Below are 24,274 nucleotides of genomic sequence, written 5' to 3' on the forward strand. Positions count from 1 at the left end.
AAGAATAGCAAAATGACCAATAGATCTAAGATCAAGATCTAATCTCAGGGCTAGTAAAGGGGTATTTATTGGGAGATTTAAGATTGTCCTGATAACCTATTTTGAGCTAAGACTAGGCCCTTTAGGGTTTCAAGGCCCCAAAGTTCTGCCCCATATAATGCCACACCTAGCCCTTTTGCTCTGTGTAGTTCTATCAATGGACATATCGGTCTATATGAGGAACCTCTACCTTTCTGGTTTATCGCACAGTCCACATGCTGGAGAGTTAGAGTGCTCTTTTCAATTTGACTGGACCAAGCAAGGCTCTCACTAATTCACACCCCTAAGTAATGAAATGCTTTCACCCGTTCTAAGCTTTTGGAATAAAGGACCAGCTTTCCCTTATGGTGTTTATAGGGGTTAAAGACCATATATTTGGTCTTGTTGCAATTTATTTCAAGCCCCCTAGCATGGCATGCCCCCCTCGAACCTATTAAGAAGATTCTGCATTCCTCTCTGATTACATGCCTGGGGTGTGTGACAGCTGAACTTTGTGCATTCCCACCTAGACAGCCACACACAAAGGGAGCTTAGGTCTGCCTAATGGGCATTCACATTCTGATGGGCTATTAACATCCTGATTGGTCAGCCTGGGCATGATTAGATGGAGGAGCTGACACCTGCACCTGAATCAGCTGAGCCTATCCAAGCACAAAGAGCTGCAAATGGAGTCAGGGCAGGAAGGCAGGGTCTTTGTCCACTTCATAGGCCTTTCAAAGGCACAACTGGTTATAAGTACTGGACATCAGACACTACCACCTCAGTACACACCTGGACCTTTTCTTTGGAGATGATCAATGAGGTAGAGCACTGGCATAACAGGTAGGATAGCCTCCATGTCGGCACAGGACATGCAGATGTGTGTAGAGGTGAGTTTTGTTTTCATATCCCTCCCTTCCTACTGCGTCTTTCCAATAGGTGGGACCGCTATACATCTGCCGGCTGTGATGCAACTCGTAAAGGGGCAGAATGATGGAGTGGTGGTTGGACCATCATTGGCCCTCATGGCCAGCTGGGCAGTCTGAGATAGTGGGTGGTGTCAGCAAAGCAACGGCGGTCCACAAGACTTTCGTTGTAACTCTTAATAGTCCACCCGGGACCGTAGGCTAAACAGCTGTCACCACACCACACTGACAAGGCGGTCCACAGACCATCAAACTCATAATCAGGCCCTAAGTAGTCACCTTGCTCCCCCAAAATCTTATACTTTTGTTTCCCTCTGAATCTTGCAAAAGTAACAGGCCGCTAAGTATCAGGGATATGGTGTTCCAAAAATGAACAATATGAAAATACATATTATTAAGGCAAGCAAAAAAGGGTATCGAGAAAGAAGTACCCCCTCTGGTGCAATTACTGCTTTAGGCAATTTATTTTTGCCATTCCATCCATAGGGGGATCGCTCTGAAAGTCATCATCATGGAGATAGACAGATATATGTCTAAAAACAGAGCAGCTTCCCTGTTGTCCATGAAATGATAAGTTGTATGATCCTTTTCATACAACAGTTTATCTGTAACTTAAGTCTTCACTTTTAAATTTGTCTATGATAGGTCTGGATGATAACCTCCTCTCAAGTGCAGCTAATGATATATTCAGAAAAAGCTCCCAGGAGTGGAAAAAGGTTCTCCTTATGTTTTTTATTTATTTATTTGTTTATTTAGCATTTGTATCGTGCAATGAATCATCCCCACAGGGATCTCTCGGCGCTTATGGCTACACAGTGCTGAGGCTAGGGCATAATTACGGGATTAAAACAGCCAGGTTTTTAACTGCTTCTTGTACCATTTCAATCTTTACTCGGTTTAAGAAACCTTGTAAGATACAATACATTCAATCATAATACATCATAACACAATTTAAATACATAAAAATATCGGGTGGATAAAAATATCGACACACTTCCTTTGCATATAATACATAGAATTCAATTCATTTCCCAGTTTGTCCACTTGGGGGTGGCTTGGTCCTAGTTGACCCCTCTAATGTACAAGAACACTGAATAAATATACAGAATAATAAAACAATAAGTTAAACATCTGTTTTGTTAAAAACCAGAACAGTAAAGCAAGCAGCGCGTTAGCAGTCAACAAGTGACTCAGTAACATGGTAAACAAGCCTATTTCCTTAAGTTTTTTGGTCTTTCATCTTCCTAATCAAGGCTACGCATAAAAGGAAACGGCTCAGGCTGAACACAATCGGTTGGGCAGTGTCTCCCTTAAAAATTCTAAGTCCAACCTTAATTTGTCGGAGGCCTAACTTTTTACAGATTGGCTTTAGCCATTTTTTCCTGGCTTTAAGGTATGCTGGGCATATAAATAAAACATGGGACACATCCTCTTTCAGCCCCATCTCGCAAAACTCACATATATCGGAGCCAGCGGCCCCAACCAACCCCTTATTGCAGTTCCAGCTAGTTGTCCTTTCTTTTAATTGCAAAATACCATACCTGAACTTTAAGTATAGGCTTTTGGCCAATGGAGGGTAAATTTCATCCATAAGAGGCTCTAATTGCATGGTCAATTTAAATTAAAAAAATTTCGAGGTTAGAGTCCCTGTTCTGGGGTTTGATAGCACTGAGTCTCTAATATAGTCCCAGTACCTTTGTTTCAAGATCCTTTTTGAGCTATTTGGGAGAGAGTCAGGGTCAAACCAAAAATCACTTAACCCTAGTTTTTCAAACCATTTTTTGACGTACTCTAACCATGGCAAATGCGTGATATTCCTTATAGCCAGTATCTCTTTCAATGCTCCTCTGTAATCAGTCAGCTCCTCAATGGACCATAAGCGGACCCAATAGAGCAGCGGACGGAGAGAAGCATAGTCATCTGTACGTCGAAAGTTAAGGTCCCATAGTACGGGTGTCAGTGGTGTTGACCCAGGTATCCCTAAGAGTTGCCTAATAATGGAGTTTTCCCTCACTCGGAAAGTATCCTTTGAAGCATAAGCCCAGAGATCCGCGCCATTAAGTGAGGATGATTGCACTTTGTACTTGAATAGTTCAATGGCTGGTGAGACTGCTTTAAAATGGCTATTCTTATGCCTCTTTAAAATCGGACACTGGTTTTGAGTCAGCCTTAATTTTGAGTTCTCCAATTGTGTTTTCCATGTAACGTTACTGTCTAAAATGATACCCAGGTATTTAAAATTGGGGACTTCTTCAATAGGTTCGTTGTTTATCTTAAAAACTTTACTAAAACCTTTATGAGGGTTGATTGTCATAACTTTTGTTTTTGAGGAATTGATTTCTAGTTCCTTGTCGTGACAATACAAGCTAAATTTATTTAAAAGGTTTTGAAGCCCCCTGGGTGTCTGAGAGATTAAAATGGTGTCGTCTGCAAACAATAATGCCGGAACGGCTTGCCCACTCAATTTGGGAGAGTCATGCTCGCAGCCCAAAAGAGTGTCGGGGATGTCATTGACGTATAAGGAGAATAAGGTAGGTGCCATTACGCACCCTTGCCTTACCCCTTTCGCTATTTTTATCTTCTCACTGACTTCTCCGTTTGGTCCCCATCTAACTCGTGCGTAATTGTTCTCGTGAAGTCTAATTAAAATTTGAAGGATATTCCCGGGGACGCCCATCTTGTTTAATGTCTTCCATAGGGCTACCCTTGGAACCATATCGAAGGCTGCCTTCAAATCAACAAAAGCCACATATATATGGGAACTTCTTATAATCGTATATTTCCAAACTAAACATAAAAATCTAAAAACCTGGTCTACAGTGCTTATCTTTAATCTAAAACCTGCCTGGTATTTTGTATAGATAGAGTGTTCTTCAATCCAAGTGGAAAGCCGGCTAAGGACTTGACGGGCAAAACATTTTTGCAACACGTCAATTAAGCTGATAGGCCGATAATGCAAAGGATTTGACCTGTCACCCTTCTTGAACAGTGTTACAATCTCCGCCCCCTTCCAGGTTTCTGGGACAGGAGCTCCTCTAGCAATATCATTAGATAATAAATTGATATAAGGGGCCCAAATATAGTTCTCGTGCTTCCAAAGATCACCTGGTATTCTGTCAGGGCCTGGCGCTTTCCCTGGCTTAACTGCCTTTTGTTGCTAAAATTGTATTCTGTCAAGGAGAAGACAAGAGGTGTGTCATGCGCAGCCAAAAGAGGCTGAAAGCTATCCCAGCCTTCAATCTCGCCAGAACTTTCACAAGCATATAACAAGGTGAAATGCTTGACCCAAATTTCCTCCTCTAAGAATTTATCTTTGCATTCAGTCGCCCCCCTGGTGCCTCTAGCGATGAGGCTCCAAAAGGAGGTCTGGTCTTTACACTTACATGCATCCAACAAATCTGACCAAACCCTTTCGTCCCACTCTTTTTTGGCCATTAATAGGGTTCTTTTATACTGAGCTCTCTTAATTCTCACAATGTCCGCTGATCCCCCCTGACCGCTGTAATTAGGTCTGTTTTAGCTCTCCGGCATTCATGGTTGTACCAGGTGATCCCTGTTTGTTTACTCTTTTGGGCGTTATGTGATCTTTTTACCGCCCTAGTTAGGATCTCGCCAAGTTGATCAATTAAATGATCATGGGATTCTATCAGACAAGGATTTTGGGTAACAGTACTATTTCCTAAAAGAGGGGACATGTGCCTCACAAATACATTATAGATTTGACTAATGATTGTTGTGTCACCTAAAACCACTGGCCACTTCAGGGATCTACGGTTGTTTGCCACTAGAGGGTCCTGTGGTAAGGAAACAGTACTTTTAGCACTTTTATCAAGGGTTTTAAAGATCTGAGTCTGGACAGATAAGATCAATGGGTAGTGGTCACTTTCCGTGCGGTCATCCACCATTAGGTCGATGATCATGGGCCATGAATTCAGAGAAACTATAAAATAATCTAAATGACTAGGATTCGCCCCTCTGATAAATGTTGGTTTACTGGGGGAATCTGAGGGCAACCGCCCATTGCAGGCACGTAGGCCTAACTCGAGAGTCAAATTCAATAATTGTAGGGCACTCACTGTACAAGGTGCTTTATAATTTGTGTCAACCAAGGGGATATTATTGGCGCTGTCCTCGTCCTTGTGGATGTCTTCTAGGCCTATTATAGGTTCGAAACCTCTATTAAAGTCACCACCTATAATAATTATAGCATTTTGATCAAACCCCGCCACAATATTACTCAAATGGGTTACAACTGATGATTCTTTACACGATCGATGTGGTCTACTGTAAATATTGATCACGTAAATGCTTCAACCCTTAGTGTTTTTTAACTCAAGTAATAAAAGGTCGGGATTATTTGTATCAATTTGCATAAAGGACAGGCCACCTGTGATTTTCACCCATATTGTTAGGCCGCCAGAAGGTCTTCCCCCATTTGTGTTAACTGCGGGGATAAAAAAAGATCTATGAATGAATGAAATGAATGAAAACAATATTTAATAAAGCGCACTGCTGCCAAGCGGCTTCCTGGCGCTGGGGGACCTGGGTCAGAACTCACGGAGGGGGACACAGGGGACCTAAGAAGGAAAAGCCAAAGAAAAAAGAAAAGTTTTTAAGGCTTTACGGAAGTGGCTGAAAATAGGAATGGAGCGAAGATGAAGTGGGAGACTATTCCAGAACTGGGGGGCCAAGACGGAAAAACGAGTGCCCCCGGATCTGGATTTGCGGAAGCGGGGAATGTGAAGAAGGGAGAGAGAGGAAGAGCGGAGAGTGCGACTGGGAACATAGGAAGAAATGAGGGAAGTGATGTAGGCAGGGGCAGAGCGGGAGTGGGCGCGAAAGGCAAGGCAAGCAAGTTTGAAGAGGGATCTGAAGCGGATGGGGAGCCAGTGAAGGGATTTCAAAACCGGGGTAATGTGAGAGGATTTGGGGAGGGAGAGAATGAGACGGGCAGCCTGGTTTTGAATGGCCTGTAAACGTCGGGATTCGTGGGAGGGGATACCCACGTACAGGCCATTGCCATAGTCGAGGCGTGAGATGACTAAAGCCAAGACTATGGTTTTAAGCGCGTCGATGGTGAAAAAGCGAGATATTTTCCGAATAAGACGGAGGGAGAGGAAACATGAAGACACAACAGAACTGATCTGGCTGTGCATGGTTAAGTCAGAGCTGACTTTAATGCCAAGGGTGCGAACAGAGGGAGAGGGCGTGGGGGGGGGGGCCAAAAGAGGGGGGCCAATGTGCAGGGGACCAAGGGTTAGAGGGACCACCCGTGAGGACAAGTTCCGTCTTATCGGGGTTAAGCTTAAGATGGTTGGCGCTCATCCACTCCGAGATAAAGATAAGGGTGGAACTGAACTTGGGAATAGAATCAGGAGAGGAGGACAGATCAAAGACAAGCTGGAGGTCATCTGCGTAGTTATATACAGAGACCCCCAGCTTGAGAAGAGAGGAAACAAGGGGACAGATATACAGATTAAAGAGGAGAGGGGAAAGAGAAGAGCCCTGAGGAACACCACAAGTGACCGAACAGAAAGGGGCAGAGAAACCAGAGAGATGAACAGCCTGATGCCTATCCTGAAGAAAGGATGCTAGCCAGGAGAGGGCCGCACCCTGAATGCCCGCTGCGCAGACACGGTCGAGAAGAATGGAATGGTCGACCGTGTCAAACGCAGCGGACAAGTCGAGAAGCACCAAGGCTTGGGGAAGGTTAACATCTGCCTTGCCCTTGAGTTCATCCAAGACCGCTAGAACCACCGCTTCTGTAGAATGGCCAGGGCGGAAGCCCGCCTGGTGGGAAGCTAAAAGGCCATTGTCCTCGATGTATGAGGAGAGGCAGGAGGTGACGTGGGTCTCTAGGATTTTACCCAAGTAGGGAAGAAGGGAAATGGGACGGAAATTAGCGGGGAGGGAAGGATCTAAACCAGGTTTTTTTAGAATAGGGAGGACAACAGCAGATTTAAAGGAGGAGGGGACAGCACCAGAGGCCAGTGAGGAGTTGAGAAAAGAGAGGGGAGGACTAGGACAATTAGTGAAGAGGATTTTGAGGATCCGTGCAGGAACACCGTCCAAAGGAGAGCCAGATTTAACTTTAGACAGGTAGTTGTGAAACAAGTCAAGGGAGATGGGGGGGAAAGTGTCGAGGGAAGAAGAAGGGGGAGTGACAGGGCTGGTGAGGGTAGGCTGAGGCACAATAGGAATGTCAGCTTTAATTTTCGCAATCTTGTCGATAAAAAAATTATTAAGTGACAGACAGAGGGGTTGGGAGGGAACCAGGCTGGGGGTGGAGCGATCAGAAGTGGCAAGATTGCGAACCAAAGAGAAGATTTCACGAGATTTATTCAAGGAGAGCGATACTCTCTCCGTGAAGTAGGAGGTTTTGGCATTAAGGACTGCTTTTTTGTAGTTGGTAAGGAGTTGTCTGTACTGGACTCGCAGAGGAGGAGAATACTGACGTCTCCAAAGGCGTTCCGCCCGCCTGAGATCAAGTTTTAGTACCTTGAGCTCAGTGGAGAACCATTTGTGCGCGTCGTATGGGCGAACCGCTTTGATCTTTTTGAGCGGGGCCACACGGTCACACGAAGCAGCAAGCCATGTACTTATGGCTTTGGCCTGAGATTCAAGGGGGAGACAAGTAAGATCAGGAGCAGAGGATACCAAAGAGAGTGAAAGGGAATCAAGATCGGTTTGGTTCCAGTTGCGGGCTAGAAGGTTTTTAGGGGGAGAGGGTTTGACAACCATACCTAAGTGAACAGAAAAAGAAATAATAAAGTGATCAGACCAGACACAGGGAGAGATGGAGGGAGGTGAAGCAAGGGGACAAGACGACCAAATTTGGTCAAGTATGTGACCATGCACATGGGTCGGGGCTGTGACATAAGAGGTAAAGTTCAAACATTGAAGAGTGACAGAGAAGTCTTTTGAAGAAAGGTCTTCCTTAGGGTCTCCTGGCCAGAAGTTGAAGTCACCAAGAAGGAGCACAGAGGAGTTGTTGACCACAATGGTGGCCAGCAACTCCTGGATGGAGGCTACAAAGGAAGGCATCGATTGAGGGGGGCGATAGACAAGAACCACAGTGAGGGGGGAAGGAAGGTTGAGGGAGCGGGCCACCAGGTAGTCCACGTTAGGAATGGGGGGGTGAGGAAGGAGCTGAAATTTAAATGGCGACCGGACAATCATCGCCACCCCCCCGCCAGCCTTGCCATCCGGGCGGTCAGCTCGGAGAGCATAGTAGGTGTCAGGGAGGATGGCTAGCAGATCAGGGAGAGAGTCAGAAGTGAACCAGGTTTCGGTCAAAAATAAAAAGTCTGGAAAATCAGTGGTTAAAAGATTAAAAAGTGCTGTCTGGTGTTTAACTGCGGACCGGGTGTTGAGTAGGTAGGCAGAGGCAACCGTAGGGGCCAGAGGGGAACGAGTAACCGGAGGGGAAATAGGGGGGAGAGGAAGGGAATCGGAAGAAACAAGAGTCGGGCGAAGTAAAGAAGAGGAGAGAATACCAAGTGATTGTAGGTGATGAAGGGGGAGAGGGGCAGGAGAGGGAAAGGCAGATAGTGCAGTAAGTTGGGCAGCAGTATAAACCAGGCGAGAGGCAGAGTGGATGGCCCCAGGTCCCGGCCCGTCGCGGACGGGCGCAGACGGGCTTAACTTAGGCGCAACTTCGGCGCTATACTATAATCAACCTTGAAATAATTCTCGAGCCCCCAAGTTTCCTGGAACATGATTAAATCCCCACTAGCCAGGTAGTCATGCCAGGCCGGATCTGAAAGGTTTTTTTTCAAACCTGCAATATTCCAACAGATTATTTTTGTTATTTCTAGAACATCTAGTTTCCCTGTTACCTGCTGTTGTATAATAGACCCATTTGCATCTAAGTGTGGTGTTTGTGCCATTATGTCAACATAATGCAGTGGCTGTTGAGAATTTTTAACAAGTGCAATCTGCGTTGGTACAACTTCAGGATGCAAACTAGGATGTGTATATTCTATGCCACATGACATTACCAAAGCCCCACCATCAAGTCAATCGCAATCAGCTAGACCAGCTAGGGCCTCAAACCTATTTGAGGTACTAACTCCCCAATTATAGGAGGGGGCCCCAGGACCCCAACCATTTGCTGGTGCATTCCATCTAGGTACAGGGGTAATAGGGTATGCTGGATTCTGATGAGCACCCAGCCATCCTCCGTTATGGTTGCCATTGCCTATGGGTGCAGGGGTAATAGGATATAATAGATTCTGCTGCACACCTGGCCATCCTCCGTTGTAGTTGCCATTACCTGAGGCCCCACAATTGTTAGCAGATGTGCCCGGCCCTGGTCTGCCCATTAAATTCCAATTTTGCCCTGGAGTGGTGGAACAGGGAATGTTATGTTGATTAACTTGCCATGGGCCAGCCCTATTTTTAGCAGCATAGTTCGTGTCAAACATTTTAGGTCCCCCACCCCATCCATTATTTCTCGCTAACCAAGCTGGCTTCAGGGACTTATGATTATTGGCTTTTTGTGACTCATTGTAAAAGAATTCTAATGTAAGGGGGATTATAGAACTACTTCTTCTTTGTGGTGGAAGAATATTGGATAGAATATCGGGAAGAGCAGCTGGATTTGAAAGATTTAATATCACACAGTCGCCCTTCCATTTTTTTTGCTTATTTCCTATCCATCTAACCCTCCTTGCCATTTTGATTTCGTCAGCCAACCGCTGTTCACCCCCCTGTGCTATCCGCATATTATTTGATAGCCAGTATAGTGCCTTACTTATGAGTGACGGTATTGACTCGGTTTGACCCGATGATAGGGTTGGTGTATTAGCTAGAACTAACACCAATGGCGATGCTTCAACTACAAATTGTGTTGAGTCTTCTTCAGAACTAGGGGGCACTGTAACATGTTGTGGATCAATTAGTTGAGCAATTGGGGCTTCTAGTGGCAAATCATTGTTAATGGGGCCAGTTTGCGGGCATTCCGGAAGAATTGGCCCTGGTGGGGTAACATCTGATGTTAACCCAGATTCGTTATCTTCCTTTGGACAATCGTGGCCCTTGTTAACATTACTTAAGACGTTTCCTATCACATCTGCTAATACATTTTGTGTACCTCCCAATTTCTTTATGTCCGCAGAAAGTTTATCAATCTTGCTAATAAGTGGCTTGATAAGTGTGATAAGTGTCTGGATTTTTATTTCTAACAGCTCTGCTATTCTTGACATTAGGTCCTCATCCATTGTCTCCCTCGATTTGTTCTCCTCATGGTTCTGGCGAGTGCTTTTTGTCTTTGGTGGTGACATAACCTTATTTTTTCCAGAACGTGCCCCCCCACGTTTGTTTTGTAATCTACGACAGGCTCTAACTGCCCTTGTGGTCTGCTTTGCAGCTGGTTCGCCCTCCACTTCTTCTTTTTCTTCAACCACAATGACAGCCTGTGCATCTAAGTCATTGTCCGCATGTGGCTCAGTATCCGCCACATTTGCTGCACTGGTATCAGTACTGACATTTACTGGGGAGTTTGTTTCATGAGCATCATTGTTAGAGTCTAATAGCAGAGACTCATTTGTTTGCAAGGAAGTGGGTGGGCTCATGGGAGGGAGAATAGGTGACTGAGACAGTCCCAACGACTGTCTACGCTCACTGTTTATCTTGTTGACCACTTGAACAAGGTAGTTTTCCATAGTGTTCTTTGGCGTTTCAGATCCCATGTGATTATTTCTTTTAGGCATAGTTATACAAAGGGGTGTGATAGTCTTGTTCCCACAACTCAATAAAATGACAAAGTATAACTCTCAAAGTTTAAAAACAAATGTCTTACTTCAGTGCCTTATACAGGTATCCAGCGGACTCATTTCCTACTTCGTAGTGGTGTTGTGTGTGCTATCAACTTGTCATCGAAGGCCCGCTCCTCTTTCCAAGCTCCTGGGCGATTCGTGGCAGCTTATACAAAGTATTTGCCGACCCCCGTCTGGTAACTAGGATTTGAGAGGCGGTCAACCAAAGGCAATAACACTTCCACTGGCAATGAGCTTGCTGGAACTAATCCCTGGTGCTCAATGATGATTTTTAGGGAGGTGGCCTAGCCTGGCCTACTCGTGCCGATGAGGGCCGTAGAGGGCCCGCCCTTTGCCCGGGCTTAGCCCCGGGCGTCCCGCTTGCGCCCTTCGGTGCTGTGTACGCTGTCTGCGCGCGTCACCCAACGCGCCGCCGCGAGGCCTGCCGGGTAATGTGGTTCCCGGAGCGGTGGCGCGGTTCTCTATGGCGTGGTGACTCTCGGCGGTGGCGGCGTCTGCTGGTGCAAGGTTGGTGCAAGGCGGCGAGGCAAAGTAGGTCTCCTGTGGTCTCCCCCGCTCTGCCGGGGTTCGCCCTGCTTTATGGCGCCCTTCGGTGCTGTGTGCGCTGTCTGCGCGCGTCACCCAACGCGCCGCCGCGAGGCCTGCCGGGTGATGTGGTTCCCGGAGCGGCGGCGCGGTTCTCTATGGCGTGGTGACTCTCGGCGGTGGCGGCGTCTGCTGGTGCAAGGCTGGGTGGCAAAGTAGATCTCCTGTGGTCTCCCCCGCTCTGCCGGGGTTCGCCCTGCTTTATGGCGCCTTTCGGTGCTGTGTGCGCTGTCTGCGCGCGTCACCCAACGCGCCGCCGCGAGGCCTGCCGGGTGATGTGGTTCCCGGAGCGGCGGCGCGGTTCTCTATGGCGTGGTGACTCTCGGCGGTAGCGGCGTCTGCTGGTGCAAGGCTGGTGCAAGGCGGCGTGGCAAAGTAGGTCTCCTGTGGTCTCCCCCGCTCTGCCGGGGTTCGCCCTGCTTTATAGCGCCCTTCGGTGCTGTGTGCGCTGTCTGCGCGCGTCACCCAACGCGCCGCCGCGAGGCCTGCCGGGTGATGTGGTTCCCGGAGCGGCGGCGCGGTTCTCTATGGCGTGGTGACTCTCGGCGGTGGCGGCGTCTGCTGGTGCAAGGCTGGTGCAAGGCGGCGTGGCAAAGTAGGTCTCCTGTGGTCTCCCCCGCTCTGTCGGGGTTCGCCCTGCTTTATGGCGCCCTTCGGTGCTGTGTGCGCTGTCTGCGCGCATCACCCAACGCGCCGCCGCGAGGCCTGCCGGGTGATGTGGTTCCCGGAGCGGCGGCGCGGTTCTCTATGGCGTGGGGACTCTCGGCGGTGGCGGCGTCTGCTGGTGCAAGGCTGGTGCAAGGCGGCGTGGCAAAGTAGGTCTCCTGTGGTCTTCTTGTACTGCCCCAAACTAGTGCAGGCAGGTATGTCGTCCGGCAAGCGATTCCAATGGAACGGGTCTAGATGTGAGACTGCACGCCCTCCCATTTTAACTTTCCTGATTTAACTGGGATATAGTAAATTACGGTTGCTAGATCTCAGTAAGCGAGCAGGTGTATAGGGTACTAACTTCTCCTTGCCTGAGTGGTTGGTTTTGGGGCCTCCCCCAATTCCACTGGCCACCAGTCTGACAACCATAATTCCATCAATTTTCCAAACAGAAATATCTCCGTCTTGTTGGAATTGAGCTGCAGAAAATTCTTGCTCATCCAAGCGGCAATTTTCAGCATGCAGAATTTGAACTTTGCTCTGGCTTCCAATGGGTCAGTTTCGATGGGGATTATCACCTGCGTGTCAACCGCATACAAAATTGTCTCAAAGCCGCAGGATCTTATGACGGTGGCCAGTGGTGCCACATAGATGTTAAATAATGTGGGTCTTAAGATGGAGCCCTGCGGATCCCCCTTGTCTACTGTAGTCGTCTGAGAGATGAATGTGTCTAATTGGACACATTGTGCTCTGTTGTTAAGAAAGTTCTGCAGCCACGTCCATGCCAACCCTTCGACACCAATCTCCAGAAACCTGTCCAGCAGGACGCGATGAGAGATGGTGTCAAAGGCTGCCGATAAATCAAGGAGCACTAGCATGTTGGGCGTCCCTCTGTCCAGTGACATCCTGATCATATCCATGACCTCCACCAGTGCCACCTTCGTGCTATGGGCTGCACGGTAAGTTGTTTGTTTACCAGTGTCTCCATAACCTTCAGACTGCAAGGGAGGAGGGAGATTGGTCTATAATTTTGAATATCTGCCGGGTCTGCCAGAGCCTTCTTCAGCAAAGGTTTTATATGCGCTTTTTTTCCATTTCCTTGGAAATATGGGCGAAGCTGGGGACATGTTATAGTCCTCAGCTAGCGACGGAGCTAAAATTGGCGCGAGTTCCGCCATTATAAATGGCACCGCCGGGTCTGAAAGGGCACCTGATTTTGTTCGTGCCAACACTGCTGCCACTTGCTCTGTGGTAATAGCTGTGAAAACGTCAAGTCTAGGAAGTGTGGGATCTCTCTCCAGAGGGGCCAACCTCAATGGTGCTGCTCCTGCCGCTAAAGAGCTATATATATATTGTTTACCTTATCCCTAAAATGGTTTGCCATGTCTTCAAATAGTGTTTGCGTCGGTGGTATAGAGTGACTGTTAGCTTTAGGGTTTGTGAACTCTTTCAGTATTATCAAGAGCTCCTTACAAGAGTTCTTAGCCTCCCGTAATCTTGAGCCTAAGTGATCTCTTCTTGCTGAATTACAATTTGTTAGGTAGGCTTTGTGTGCTACTGAAAATGCCAGTTGATCCTCTGACCGCTTGGTGTTCCTCCATTTTCTTTCTCTGACTCTACACGTTACCTGGCCTTTTTCTTCTTCAAACTTTCTAAGTACCAGGGGGCTGAGACAGCCCTTTCCTGTGTACGTACTACTTTGCATTGCGCCATGATATTTGAGGACACTCATTTTTCTAAGGCATTATCACTTCCCTCTTCTTTGTCGAAGGAGTGGGGTTTGAAGGCCTGATTAAATGCCATAGGGGTGACTATCCTCCACGCTCTACCCGGACTCATTCTCCGTTGGGCCTGGCCTCCACTACCAGCCCTGCTCAAGGTGAATTTAAGTGCAGAATGATCGGTCCAGGTTAGTGGCCAAGGGATTCTACTGCTAAGCCAAGGTATGCCAAGCAATATGGGTAAGTTCATGAATTTTTGGAAAAAGACCTAACGACTCCATGGCTGCCAGCAAACATTTTGTGTCTGTATTAGAGGGGTCCTCTAGATGGTGGTTACAGTCACCAACCAAAATGAAGAACTCAAATTGCAGGATATAAGGGGCAAGTGTTTCCAGGACTCCAGTCAAAACACCAACAGTTCCATTCCATATGTTAGGACTGAATCAAGTGCCTTGATGTAGTGTGGGGCTCGTAAGGCTATAGCCAGGCCACCTCCCCCTTTTGTTCACTCTGTCTAATCTTGTGATGTTGTACTCATCCGGAAACGCAGTAGCCATGACCAGGGTGGAGTGACTTTGCGTCCAGGTCTCAGAAATGAGACATATGTCTGGCTTCAGATCCTCCAACAGATCCTACAGTTCAGTGAAGTGTTTAGGGATAGATCTAGCATTAATATATAATGCCAGAAAGGGCTCCAGTTTTTCCTTCCCGTGGGTAGTGCTACCCATCCTTGGTCCTTTCTTGGTATTGACTTGTTTGCTTTGGGTCTGGGAGTGAAGGGGGTCGGCTATTTGCCTGACATGTGATGTCGACCTACCACATTGCCCACACCTCCTGCCTTGAGCCCTTGTATCTCCTGAAGAGCTCTCCCCAACAGCCCCTGTTTTGCCTTATGTAGTATGTTCATCCTCTAAGAAAAATACTGATATAGTCAGGAAATCCCTCAACCTCTGTTTGTGGTTTACAGTGCCCAACCTTTACTACATTTCTAGTTTGTCCTCTCCATGGTCAAAGTCAAAGTCAAAGATAGCTTTATTCGATTCCATAGAAACCATAAAAGCACATGTAAAAACATTTAAAACATTAAAAATTTACATTTTAAATTAAAATAAACAAATACAGTTCGACTACATCATCACGTTTTCGGACTATTTACACAAAGTGCTTAATACAGTTCAAAATTTCATTTGCTCATCGAGGTTCGACATCTAATGATGAATTTTAAGAATTTTGATACAGTAAGGATAGTTTTTTCTTCCTGGAGTAGGAATATCTTTAAAAGGGCTGGTCTGCACTGCCTTAGGCCCCAGCACTTTAATAATGGAGTTAGGTATCTTCTCCTTCCCCACTCATAAAATTTACAAAAAAGAATACAGTGAATAGTTGACTGTACTGAACTGTCATCGCATGGGTAATTGCTTAGGATTTTACTCCAATCATTTATGTCTGGGAAAGTAACCATCCTAAAGAAAATGCCCAGTCTCAGTCGTGCTAATAACATTCTATCATAACTGCCCAACTCGGGGCCCAAATAAAGCTGTAGGCCTGGCTCCTGCAATAATGAATGGTGATGGAGCACTGAAGCCTTCTTTCCCTCAACAAACCAACTCTGATCAGCCAGGAAAGAGATAACATGTTTCTTTAAGCATCTTTTTGGAGATGGAAGTTGTTAATATGGGCCCTTGATAAAATTCTGGGTGCCCTATATTTGTTAAAAAATCCTGGACATAAGAAAGCCACTGTATGCTTTTTGACCCCTCGAGCCTCATGCAATCTACGATGGTCGCCCTATTTAGATCAGTTTCAGTAGAAGTCCAGATTTTATACCAGAGCAGCACTGGACTGATCAAATCAGTGATATAGACCAGAGCAAGTTCCTTATGGCAGGCATAGGTTGGGGTAGACCTGGGAACGGCTAGCAAATATCTAAGGAAGCTGTTTTCCTTCACCTGAATTTCCTGACAGTCTGAGATACCCCAAATACCAGCCCCGTATAGGGCAGTCGATACGCACTTAGCTTTATAGATGTCAATCAAGATGCGTACAGGCCTGCCACCCAGCTTGTTTGCAAACTGCATTAATGCCCCAATAGCTCGCGAAAAGGCTAGTCCATGAGCATTTGTTCTTAAAAACAACCCTTAAATAAGAAAAAGTATTTGTTATTTCTATCTTTGACTGCTCTAAAAATGTGTAGCAAGAAACCTTATTTTTTGATGAGCAGCAAATAGTGTAGGTTTTCCCTATATTTATTTTTAGGCTCCTTGATCCCATATATACTGAAAATTCAGTTAGCGCCTTCTGGAGACCTACTTGGGTTCTTGACATAATAACCGCATCATCTGCGTAAAGTAAAATAGGCACCGCAGTACCATCAATTTGAGGGTAGTCAACGGCTAAATGTGTTAGGTGATCTGCTACACTATTAATATAAAGATTAAAAAGAAAGGGCGCCAGGATACATCTCGGGCGAACTCCCTTCATTATTGGGAACTTATCAGAACATTCGCCTTTCTTGCCGTAGCGCACCTTCGCCCCTGCCCCTCTGTAAAGTTCCATTAAAAAGTTTCGAATGTTTGGGTCCACGCCCAACCGCAACAAGGTATCCCACAAAACATCGTGATTTCTGCAGTCGAATGCTGAACTAAGGTCAACAAATGTCATAAACAAGTTTCCCTTTTTGGCGGTCTTATATTTCTCTATCAACAATGCCAAGTTAAGTCCTTGCTCAATAGTACCCAGACCAGACTTGAACCCATATTGAAATTTAGATAATATGCCTTTACCCTTGGCCCATCCCTGTAATCTATTTAATATGACTCGGCCTGCTACCTTCATAAGGGAGTCGAGTAATGAGATGGGCCTATAGCATTTAGGATCATTGCAATCGTCCTTTTTAAATATTGGCACTACTATCGCATCCTGCCAGGTGGACGGAAATCCAAATTTATTGTAGCTATTTAACACATTTGTCAGGAGCGGTGCCCATAGGGAGGTGTTTTCCTTATAAATATCAATGGGAATCCCATCTGGTCCTGGGGCCTTGCTATTAGAACTTTGTACGATAGCCAATTCCACCTCTGCTAGGGAAAAAACTATTTCCAGGGGGAACAATTCATTGGGAGTAGACTCTAATATTGCATGCTCATTGGTATTAGTCCTACCTATTCTAACAGTGCCATCTATTTTGTAGAGCTCGGTGAAATGACTGACCCAGATCGTCTCCTCAATGGCGATCTCCATCACATCGCAACTTCTTTCCACAAAGAAAGGGGCATGTACTGCTCTCCAAAAGACACTATTGTCTCTTAATGCACATGCCTTAAGTAGATCTCCCCACGTCGCCTCTTTCAATTCCTTTTTGCGTTTCTGGAGGGTAAGTTTATACATAGCTCTAGCAGACTTTATTTCTAGGGGGATTCTTGGCACTGATTTTAAAGTTCTTTTAAGAAGGGCATGCGCCTTACTACATACAGAATTAAACCAACCCTTCATTTTAGGACTGCCCCCCCGCGCAATCCCTGTTAATTTACTACAGGTATGTACACTAATATTCTGGAAAGCTACCACAACCTCTTCGAAGTTTGGATTTTCCGCAAGACAGATCATAAAGTCTGGTAAATACTCTGTTACTAGGCTTTGCAGGAAGTCTATAGGGTCAACCCTGCTCCATTTTATTGCATAGCCATTTGTTCTTTTTAGGTGTATCCCATGACTATATAGATTTTCCACTACGTTAGATCTTTGGGCTCGTCCCCCTACCCTGCTAAAAGTTGCAGAGATAGGAAAGTGATCACTAAGAGCAATGTCCTCAGTATTAAACGATCGGACATTACAGTGATAACGTGTAGTGATCAGCATGAAATCAATCACCGAATTCGAACCCCTCCCGGAAAAAGTTGGTAAAAACTCAGTTTCAGGGTTACAAAGCTCGTTTACGAAACCTAAGTCGTGATCAAATAGAAAACTATTCAGTAGATTCCCAAAAGAGGAATGTTCAAAGTGAGTACAGGGATCTCCCTTCAGGTTGACCATGCCACATATGTCAGAATTACTAAGAGGGCAGAGGTGACAGTTGAAATCTCCTGTCACTAAGGTGCACCTTCCTTCTTGATATGGGCCAGTTACCCTACGTAGGTCTGCTTTTAAATTGTCCATTATCCTAATCCTATCTTCCCCTGGGATATTATTATAAAAGTTGATCAGATTGATGCACTGGTTTCCTCCCGTCATAAGTGTTAGTAGCTGATAGTAATGTTTTTTTTCCTTATCAAGTAGGCATTTAGCTGTTACGTTGGCAGTATTGGATATAAAAATACATAGCCCCCCTGAAGACCTACCCCTGCTAGTATGCTGCGCTGGAGTAAAAATGGTGCAAACGCCATTTAGATGTATCTCAGATAATTCCCAATATTCCTGTAGGCAAATTACATCAAAATTGTCTATAAATGCCAGGAAGTCAGGATCCTTCACTTTATTAGTCAAACCTGCTATATTCCAGGATAACAAGGCCATTTTGCCCCCATGATCAGTCATTGGGGGGACAGTTGTTACTACTGCTGGGTTTGTATCGCAGGTACCATCTGGCTGAGATGTTGTTTCTATACCGGCCCCTACAGCTTCTGCAAGGACCTCCTTTACTAGAACTGGGCTAATGTAACAAGTCGTATCCAGAATATTTACTTCGCTAACATTAATGGGAATTATCCCTAGTTCAACAGTACTGTCTGTTCCTATAGACGCTGGACCAGGAGTGGTATAGACCACACTTTCATCCTCAACCACCTGGGCATCCGATGCAACAGAACAATCGTTTATGAACCCGCTAACAACCCCTTTTGAGGCTGCACAAACCACCCTCTCACCCTCTATTAAACTAGTGGGTTTTGGCCGTCAATCGACCATCTCCAGGCAACTAAATCTATTTGCGATCGGGAATCCACCCCAGTTGTCCCTGTAAGCTGGCTCCCTCATGGGCTGCGCCCCCCACATCCCCCAATCTCCACCCCTTTCTCGATACCCTACTCTATGCCAGTTTCTATCGCTATCCCAATCACGTGTAAGTCCACTCCTAGGGGAATAAAAGAAGGAAAGTCGTCTAGTTGTGATTCCCTCGTATCTATCCTGAGTGTTCCATGAGCAAATATGGTCAGCCGTGTGAGGATCCGCAAAATTATTCAGGATGCAATCGCCCTGTACGGATTTCCTCTTGTGTCCCACCCACGTCACCCTACGCACCGTTAGGATCTTACGTGTCCGGTTAGGTGGTAAGGGCCGATTTGAGTTAAGCCAGTGCTGGACCTTGTTTTTTAATGACCAGTTAGGTTCCTCATCGGCTTCAACCAATTCAGGGACCCCCGTCATAACCACGACGTAAGGCTTGCCTCAGGGGGCAGATTCACCGACCTTCTTCCAAGTGAACCTCCATCAATCTTGTTTTCGTTTGATTGCATAGTATGTACCCTAGGTGGTAACTGCCTCTCTCGGGGGGGGGAGGCAGAGGCTTTAGTTTTTACTACAACTTTCTTCTCAGGGGCCAGTGCCAGCTTGGGTTTTACATTTGACGCTGATGCTGATGGTTTTTTAGTGACGAGGTCAGCAGGTTTGTTACTGTTTGATTTGTTTCCCCCTCATTTTTGAGCCCCCTGGGGGTTTTGTTTTTTGGACACAGCACACAGGTCGGCCAGCTGTTTTTCAATGTGGGATAGTCTTGCCTCAATGGGGGAGAGATAGAGTTTAAAAAGTTCAGATATCTTAGGTAAGATTGAAATATCAACCTCATCATCAGTGACACTATTTTTAGTCAGGTTTACCGAGGCCTCTACATTCACTCTACTCAAGGCATCTTCAATGGGAACAATACAAGAGTGATCATGGTCTATATGGAGAGTTAAGGCGGAATCCCCACCAGAATTTTTCGATTGTTTGCCCCTATCCCTAGCTTTTTTTGGCTTGAGTTTTTTAGGGATAGCGCCCTCCTTCTTACCCCTCAGCTGGCTGGCACTCAGATCATCAGGTATAGTAATAGCAACTAAGTCCGTAGATTTTTGTAAGTCCAGGCTTAGTTGATATTCAGACGAAAGATGAGATACTGATAGATCTACCGTGCCAGGCAGGCTCTGTCTTTGTGGGTGGATATCGGCGCCGGTTTCTACAGGAGCTGCTAAAGGGACCACACCCTTTGATTGATCAGGGGTTTTAGCTGATGCAAAGTGGCCCATAGATGATCTTTTTGCCAGGGCTAGATCTTGGGACACTCTGCGCTCCATTAACGAAATTTCTTGATCTATAAAGGTGTTTGCCCTTATAATGAAATTGTCTAGAGTGCCTGTTTGTAGGGTCCCCCCCGCAGCCGTTTTACTTCTGCTCGCACGTTTACACATAATTCAAAATATCTAATAAACAACCCAAATGACAAATGATTAATAATATAAATATGCACACATACGTTCAGTCCTATATCGGGTTCAGAGGTTAGAGAGGAGGCCCGGCCCGGCCTTACACGGTCTCTAACGGGCTACAACAGGCCCCCCCTTGGCCCAGGCTTCGCCCGGCGACCGCCCGCGCGCGTCCGGCGTGCCCGTGTAAGTCCTGGTCTAAATAGGAAGAGGAAGATGAAGGCGGGAAGAGGACCAGCTGTGGCAGATCAAGCCGCACTGCCCGCTGGTCCTCGCAGTCCCTCTGTCAGGCTGTTGAAACAAACACTGCGAGGTTCGGCGCTGGTCCGGTGATGGCAGGTAGGGACAGCACTCCCTCGAAGAGCAGGATGCGAGCGGCTCCCGCGAAGCGGGGGCCGCGAGGAGTGGGTTTGACGGCAGGGATACAAGCAAAAAATCCTTCGCGGCAGAGGAGCAGGGCTACAGCAAACTTCCCTCAGCCCAAGCAGCAACAACAGATGTCCGAAGTTCAACCCACGATTTTATGCACTAGATGGAGGCGGGAGGAGGACCAGCTGTGGCAGATCAAGCCGCACTGCCCGCTGGTCCTCGCAGTCCCGCTGTCAGGCTGTTGAAACAAACACTGCGAGGTTCGGCGCTGGTCCGGTGATGGCAGGTAGGGACAGCACTCCCTCGAAGAGCAGGATACGAGCGGCTCCCGCGAAGCGGGGGCCGCGAGGAGTGGGTTTGACGGCAGGGATACAAGCAAAAAATCCTTCGCGGCAGAGGGGCAGGGGTACAGCAAACTTCCCTCAGCCCAAGCAGCAACATGGTCAATTTCTCAAGAAAAAGGAAAAAGACGGTTATAAATTGGGTTTCTGGTTGCCTGCACCCTGTCAAAGCAAGAACCGCAATCTTAGTCAGACTAAGTCAGATACACTCTAAAAGATAACCTGTACTCACCGTCTGGTAGCCTGACACAGTGCAGTCAGGCCTATCTAAAGAGGCAATGTGGAAAGTATTTGTGCAACACACAAACATATTAACACAATGAAAACATCGCAAAAAGGCTCCACTCCAGGTTAGAAAATAAACAATAATTTTATAAATAATTTAAGACCAAAAGTGCAAAAATCCAATAAGTAAAAGTCAAGATATGACGTTTTAAAGTGCTTTGAAGCAATAAGAGCCAATGGAGATTATCTGGTCATGCCGGCCATGGCAAAGTCAAAAGTTCAGGCCAACCACTATGGATCACAGGTTGGGGACAGGATCTATGCAGGCCCCGTGAACAGAGTACATTGGTCTTGGTATAAACAGAGAGATGTGGGGATGCAGACGAGCAATACCTCGATGTTGAGCCCAAGGTCAAGGTGATGCATTGATTTTCTCCACACAGTGGTGATGAGGCATCTGTTCTGTAAGGAAGCACCAAGAGACATTGGTTCTGAAGTGCAATGCGCAGGATATCTCCATTCAGTTAAGGGAACGCGTTGCTGTCTCCACACTGCTCCAGTGACAATGGGGGATTCAGATGCACCAGGCCCTGGAGGTGACATGTTAGTTCAGAGAGTGATGCACCGATTCTACTCCCTCAACAGGGCCGATGCACCAGTTCTGCTAAACACAGACTGGAAATGCATTGATGTCTCTGGTGCAAGTATCTGGGTCCACTTCCAGTCAACCAGGCCCAGGAGCAGGTGTAGAGACTGTCATATCCCTGAGTCTCAAGCAATAGGAGACAAGCCATCACGTCCTTGGAGATCACTTCAGTTGCAAGGAAAAGTCCAGTTCTTCCTCAGCAGGGTCAAAGAGCAGCAGGCAGAAGCGCAGCACAGCAGATAAAGCAAGTCTTCCGGATCAGCAGTCCAGCAGAGTCTCAGTCCTTGATGCAGCACAGCAGTTCTTTTGACAGTGTTCAGTTACTGCTTCAGAAGAATCTGATTTGGTGAGATCAGAACCCTAGTACTTATACCCAGTGGTGCCTTTGAAGTGTGGGGGGGGACTTCAAAGAAAGGTCTTTGAAGTGCACAGCTTCCCTTTTTTCCCAGCCCTGGCTCCAGACTAGCTGTTGAGGGTAATCAGCCCTTTGTGTGGGGACCGGATACTTCCTATTCAAGAGTAGGTGCCAGCTTCTCACTCCCTTTCTGCCCAGGGAGAGCCCTCAGAATGCAGATGGGTCCTCAGAAACACCCAATCTTCCTGTGTTTATGGCTGTCTAGAAGAAGTGCACTAAGTGTAGCTGCCACCTAGTCCAGATATGTATTAGAGACCAACTGTAGACACACAGCTATAAAAGCAGAGTAATGTCCACTTTCTAAACTTGCCCTTTCTAAAATAGTAATGTCAAATCCAAGTTTACTAGTAAAGAGAATTTGTCATTACCATTCCAAAGATTTAAAAGATGACCAAACGTCTCCTTTTGTCATATGGTTTATGGGACTCTTTCTGAGTGCATTTTAAGTTAGCATGGCTTGTTTGAAGTTTAACTACCATTTTTCCTTCTGCTGCTTCTGCACACAACACTGCTTGGCTGTTTTTCCTGAGTTAGCTTTCACGAAGGTCTATACTTGAGAAAAGGATTTTTTTTCGACATCTCTAGACATACATCATGTCCCCAGTCTGTACAGTGAGTGCTAAGCCGCCAAGGTTATCATAACATGCGGGCCTGTTTATCGGGGTGTCCATGTAACACATTCTAGACACAACAATTTAACAGCTGCAAGCCGAGTAGGATTCTGGCGCCTTTATCATAGCACACTTGCCAGAATTGCACACACTTGGAAGATTCCAGGCATGCAGAGAGACTAACCGGTCCTGATGTAATTTACACTTACTGAGCGGACAGGTAAATGGTGTCCCCCTAAGAAAGATCAAGAGACCTTCTAAAGTTTTATAATACATAGTTTCTAGATAAGGAGGGTGCTTTAAATAGGCGCTTTTCATCACCTGTTTGCACTATCATTGTAACATGATTCCTCCTTTTGTATTTTATGGAATTGTAACCATGCTGTCTGTATTATTATTATCCATATGTATGCTGATGTTGATTAAAATACTGCACTTGAGATCCCGTCGTTAAAATAAACATTTTAACCTTACCGTGTCTCTATTTTACTCCTGTTGTGGACTGGTATGAGCGTATTACAAAAGAGTTCTCACTTCCCACCATTCCTGAGATGGTCCTAAGTCGCATGTTCTAGATTGTTTAATCATTGGTTTCTTTGCTATAGGACGAAGAGCTAATTTGACACTGATTGCTAGTCTGGTAGGGGATTTTGGGTACTAAGGTGAGTTTTGGCACACCCTAATTCACTGATGGCCTTAGTCTCTGTGCACAGTTCTGTGTTTGCGCAGGATCCCTGTTACACTTTCTTATCAGGAATTACAGGTTAAAATTGTATTAATGAATTCCCAATGTTAACCTATGAGAGGAGTAATCTTCACTGTATTGAACAATGATTTAGGTGTTGTTCACTGCCAAAACATGCAAAACTTAAAGGTACATGTGCTACCTTCTACTTGCACAGCACCCTGCCTTTTGGACTACCTTAGTGGTGACGTATGTATAATAAAATGAGAGTTTCAGGTTTAGCAAAGGGTTTTAAATGCCAAATCAAAGTAAAACTGCACACACAGATTCTGCAATGGCAGGCCTAAGACATGTTTAAAGTGCTACTTGTGTGGGTGGCACAATCAGTGCTGCAAGCCCACTAGTAGCATGTAATTTATAGGCCCTCGGTATATGGCATACCATTTTACGAAGGACTTGCAAGTAAATTAAATATAGCAATTTATGGATGCAGTTATGTTACCAGGTTTAGGGGAGAAGAACACAGGCTTTAGCACTGGTGAGCAGTAGTAAAGTGCTCAGAGTCCTAAGGCCAACAAAAAGAATCAGCAAAAAGCAGAAGTAAGCAGGGAAAGGATTTGGAGGAAGATCACCCTAAGGATGACAAGTCTAAAAAAAAACCACTCATAACAAACTCTGGAGAATATGGGCCTGGTATCTTGAAGATAGAGATCCTTTGGCACCCCTCAGGAGTCCAAATCTCATCTCTATTTCCCCTATCCTTTCGGCAAGAACTTCCCATCTTTCTGCTAGCTATTGCAATTGGTGCTTAGATCATCAGGAATGGCTAAAGCAAGTCTTCCTTTCAAGTCAGCATGGAGATCCTTTGTGAAATAGGGTGGGCCCTCCACAAGATTGATTTTCATATGGT

The sequence above is a fragment of the Lissotriton helveticus genome, chromosome 4_1 (genome assembly GCF_964261635.1).
Source record: "Lissotriton helveticus chromosome 4_1, aLisHel1.1, whole genome shotgun sequence".
Lineage (NCBI taxonomy): Eukaryota > Metazoa > Chordata > Amphibia > Caudata > Salamandridae > Lissotriton > Lissotriton helveticus.